Source organism: Panicum virgatum, chromosome 5N (assembly GCF_016808335.1).
Source record: "Panicum virgatum strain AP13 chromosome 5N, P.virgatum_v5, whole genome shotgun sequence".
In the NCBI taxonomy this organism is placed as follows: Eukaryota; Viridiplantae; Streptophyta; class Magnoliopsida; order Poales; family Poaceae; genus Panicum; species Panicum virgatum.
In genome coordinates this window covers 10,967,609-10,972,929 of record NC_053149.1, presented here as the reverse complement: position 1 = coordinate 10,972,929, position 5,321 = coordinate 10,967,609, and the positions used below count along the sequence as shown (strand labels likewise).

General features: G+C 45.6%; 1 long non-coding RNA gene across 1 annotated transcript; it reads left to right on the top strand.

Moving 5' to 3' along the window:
* Window positions 1-3,315: 3,315 nt before the first annotated feature.
* LOC120676802 lies at window positions 3,316-3,944 on the top strand. The gene is made up of 2 exons (XR_005675995.1): window positions 3,316-3,378; window positions 3,453-3,944. It is a non-coding gene; the product is annotated as an uncharacterized LOC120676802 (long non-coding RNA).
* Window positions 3,945-5,321: the final 1,377 nt, after the last annotated feature.

The following is a 5,321-nucleotide window of genomic DNA, read 5'->3' as shown; positions in this document are numbered from 1 at the left end:
ACGGCCCATTAAGGCCCATCGCGCGGCACAGCGTATTTAACCTATCCCCAACCGTCCCGCAGCCTCACCACCCACTCGTCCGCTCCTCTCGCCCCCTAGGAACCCCTGTCCGCCGCCCGCACCCGCCGTCCGCCGCCCTGACCCGGCCAGCCGGCTCCTGAGAGCGGCTAACCGGCCCCCGCACCGGTAAGCCGGGCCGCCCCCAGATCAACTGGTTAGCCGCCCTTGGAGGCCGGTTTACCGGCCCGGCTAGGCGGTAAACCGCCACGAGCGGCGGTAAGCCGCCGGCAGGTGAGGTTTTTTTCCCTAGATGATTTTAGATGATTTTTTTTAGGATTTAGGTGTATGACTTAGGTATATTTAGAATGTAGGTAAGATTTAGGATTTAGGATGTTTTAGGATTTAGAATGTTTTAGGATTTAGGTGTATTTAGATGATTTTTGACACTATGACTTAGGAGTTAGAATATTAGATGATATATTTTTGTTGTCCATGTATGCAGATAGACAATGGCAAGCAGAGATGTTGTATGGGAACACGGGGAAAATCTTTATCCCGGATGGCGATGCAACTATTGTCGTACGCAGAAAGGAGGAGGTGGTGCGACTAGATTGAAACAACATTTGGCTGGGCGCGGGGCGGAGGTGGTCCATTGCAGGAATGTGCCACCTGATGTGCGGGACTTCTTTCAGCGTGAGTTGGATAGGGCAAAGAAGGCAACTGCTGACCGGGCTCGAGAGAGGTTGAGACGGGAGAAGGCTGCAGCGGAGGGAAACTATCCCGGTGATGAAGAAGATGAGGAAGCTCAGGTGCAGCGTGCCATGGATCTATCAAGAGCGGAAGCAGAGTTCCGACGGGGGGTGGAACAGAGAGGAGGTGCATATGAGCGTGGAGGAGGTAGTGGTTCGACGAGGGGGAATGTTATGCAGAGGATGTTTCGAAGGTCCACTTCGCAGAGGGAAAGTCCTGTGGTGGAGGACTATAACTTGGCAGCTGGTGGGAGAAGAGGAATGATGCAACCCAGGATTGATACAGGCTCCTGGACGCAGAAGGGTAAGAACGCAAAGGAAGCTATTGGTAAAGCTTGGTCAAAGTTTTTCCATATTGCAGGAGTTCCTGGAAGACAGGCTGACAGTCCATACTTTATCAGTGCGGTCAGGGAGACACAAAAGTGGGGTAAGTTTTCTTTCATTGCAATGATACCTATGAGCGTACATCCTTGTATCTCATGATTTTCATATGGTTTGCAGGTGAAGGTATCGCATCACCCACTGGACGGGATATTGATGGCAAGTACCTTGATCAGAACGAGCAAGACTTGAAGACGAGGTACGTAAAGTTTCAGAAAGACTGGCCCTTATTTGGCGTCACGTTGATGTGTGATTCATGGACTGGTCCGACGAGGATGAGTGTCATCAACTTTTTGATATATTGCAATGGGGTCATGTGGTTCCATAAGTCTATTGATGCGACCGGAAGAACTCAAGATGCTGCATATTTGTTCAAGGTAGTCCCTAAACATGTTTCATTCGCATGGTGTATGTTTTGACATGTTACTAAACAATCTGTCTTCCATTGCAGGAGATTCAAAAGGTGGTGGAAGAGATTGGACCGGAGAATATCGTGCATGTAGTCACCGACAACGGCTCGAATTACAAAAAAGCATGCAACGAACTACTAAGTGACGTGTATGACCACATAGTTTGGACACCGTGTCTAGCACACACCGTCAATTTGATGTTGAAGGATATAGCTCGAAGGCCTGAACATGGTGTTATCATCAAGCAGTGCAGGCGAATTTCAAATTGGTTACACAATCATGGTCAGTTGAATACAATGATGAGGAACGCAATCGGTGGTGAGTTGGTCAAGTGGAATGCCACTCGATTTGGAACCAACTACATGTTCCTAGAGAGCATCTATCGGAAACGTGATCGTTTCATGCAGTGGATGGCATCTACTGAGTTCCAACACAGCAAATGGGCGAATACCGAAGATGGTAGATTTACTCATGCAAGTTTTTCAAGTATGGAGTGGTGGGATGCATTGAAATATATCATCGACACGGTTCAACCAATATACAAGTTCCTTCGCTTCGCTGATCAGGACAAAAAGCCGAACATGTGCGAAGTCGTGATGGCCTACCAGACTATGAAACAGGAGCTGAAGTCTTTCTTTGGAACAAATGTTTCCACACTGAAAGAGTATGTTGAGGTGGTGGACGAGAGGTTGCGTGATGTGTTCATAGGCACGTATGTGGGTCCAGGTAAGCACACATCAGTCGTCTATTTTTAAACTCTATTGAAATAATGCTTATTTGAAGTGATTTATATTTTGCAGCTGCTGTCCTAAATCCGAGGTATGCATATACGATGGATCCAACTCAACAAATGTTTCGTGGACTTAAGGATACATTTCAGCGCATGACGGATCTCCAGAGCGCCGTCCAGGCATTGCAGGAGTTTGACGTGTTTCGGCAGAAAATTGGCGAGTATAGCAGTGATATGGCAATGCGGATGGCGATGGACACAAAGACATCCCCATGTAAGAGTTATTCCGTATGAAATTGTTATTTTCTCTATTCGAAAATATTGCTTACATACTCGGTTGCACATGCAGCGTCCTGGTGGATGATGTTCGGATCAAGTACTCCAAAACTGCAGTACCTTGCCATGAGGCTTGTTTCACAATGTTGTTCGTCCAGTTGATGCGAGCGGAACTGGAGTACTTTTGCCTTGCTGCATACAAAGGTTCGCAATCGGTTGTCGCACAAGAAACTTAATAAGCTTGTTTATGTCAACTACAATCTTCGTCTCCGACTTGAGGAGGTCTCCGGGCCACTGATGCGTGAAGAAGGTGATTTCATTGACCAGCTAGCCCATCTTTCTTTCTATGATGAGAAAAATCCGGTGCGGGAATGGATGGAATATGGTAGATCTAACCGGGCTCCAGTTCTGGACGAGGATGATGATGACGGCGACATCCCTCTCCCGTCCCATATTGTCAGAGATCAAATAAACGAGTCAGATCTACGTGAGGCTACGGGGAATGATTCCATCAGCGATTGGGCACGTACAAATATAGGTGACACTCACCTAGGGAAGAGAAAGTTGCAGAAAGGACCTAAGAAGGGTGACCCGAAGCGTCGAAAAGGCAAAGGAACAGCAAAACCAGTGAGCAGCGACACCGAGACTGATGATGGCAAAAGTGAGCGTAGTCCTCCATATCAGGAGTCCGAGGATAGCAGCTCGGCCGATGATGGTGATGATGGTGATGATGGTGACGGTGCTGGGCCTGATGCTGGTGGTGGTGGTGGTGGTAGTGGTGCTGATGCTGCTGCTGGTGGTAGTGGTCGTGCTCGTAGTGTTCGTTTCACAGGTATACATTGCACATACAAATAGACACATATTTCTGACTATTGACTACTAATTATGAAATATGGTTGATTGCAGGGGAGACTCAGTTCACACATGCTACTCAGGACACCGACCATGGAGCACCGCAATCGCAGAGGAGAACAGGTGGACCAACGGACTATGATAGTCCACAGCACTCTTCTTCCTCCTACAGCGATTCGAGGCACTCTTTTCACTATCCCATTCCTGACATCAGCATGCAGCCACCGACGAGATGGGTGTACGAATGGGAAGACCCCCATTTTTACACTATGTTAGTTCAGGAATGGCAGACAACATCGGCGTGGACGGGCCAAACTTGGCAACACTACAAGGCTGAGCTGCTTAGAGTGCGAGGTATCGCTTTGATGTCCAACGCCGAATACCAAACCGCGTCCCAAATGGGGGTCTTCCCATTTCTACGTTGAACTTTCGTTTCATGTGTCTAGGTGTATGACTCTGTATTTGTATGCACGCTTATTACTATTGTATTTGTATGTATGATTATAACTTGTTGCTTTGGTATGGTCATTTACATTAAAATGTGCATAGCTCATGCCGAAATTTTCTTTTATTTTACACCGGGATCTATTTTTGAAGCGCCGGAAAACGAACTGGTATACCGGTCCAACCGGCCTGTTTACCGGTATAACCGTCCGGTATACCGGTATAACCGACCGGTTTACCGGTTCGGGTTGCCCCTCCCACATCACCGGTATACCGGTCAAACCGGCCGGTAAACCGGACCGTCCGGCCGGTATACCGGTCAGTACCGTTTGAACGCCGAGATTTGAATTCAAACAAATTCAAACTTCCTTTTGTCCGGTTCCGACCGGTATCCGGCCTAACCGGACCGGTAAACCGGTACCGGAGCCCGGCGGTTAGGCCGGTCCGGTCGGGAATGGAAACCCTGTATGTGACACGCTTGGAGGGGACAAAAAAAATGTTTCTTGTCTCAATTTAATGGGTAAATAAAAATCTGGTTGGCAAATGTCATGTCATGGCAAAAAAAACATTACACCCAATTTGCTAGCAGTATGAGACGAGTGATGGGTGTGTAACGTGCATGTCATGGAGGGGACAAAAAAATATGTCTCAATTTAATGGCCGGCACATCATATGGCAAAAAAAAAACCGAAATCTTGTTGCCGAATGTCACGTCATGGCAAAAAAAAACGTTACACCCAATCTCCTACAACTATGTGACGAGTGCATGGAGGAGAATTCTCAACTAATCATGTATGCAAATTAGATCTAATCCTTAATTTTCGGATTTTAAATACAAATAAATATTAAAACTATTACCTCGTAAGAGGTAATAGTCTATAAGATCAACGGTCCACAGTCATTTCAGTGTACCATAGCAAATGCCGTAACTAATTTGTTCACAATGCTAAATTATTTGTTCGCTTTGTCTATTAAATTGTTCCGTGATGTTGATCCATTTGTTCATGATATGCATTTTCGGTTATTTATCCTATACAATCAAATGTTCGTGATGTCAAATATTTTGTTCGTAATACATTATTATTTGTTCGTTATGTTTTATTTTATGTTCGTAGAAAATAATCATTTGTTCGTGTTGTAAAAATATTTATTCACAATAGCCGAAATTAATTATTTAAAGGGCGTACCCAATGCCGTAGGCTTCCCGCACTGTGCGGGGTCTGGGGAAGGGTTGTTTTAAGCCCCAAGTCATACCCACACAAATGTGCAGAGGCTGGGGATCGAACCCGGGACCTTCCGGTTACAGACAGTAGGCGAAATTAATTATTTAGCATTAAAAAAATTATTTTTTAAAAATATCGTGGAAACATAGTCAAGTGTGGTCTTGTTTTGAAGATCTTGTTATAAAAAAGATAATAGTGCAATCGAAATTTAATTTTAATGCACTGTTTAGGAATTATAAATTTTTATAGTATGAAC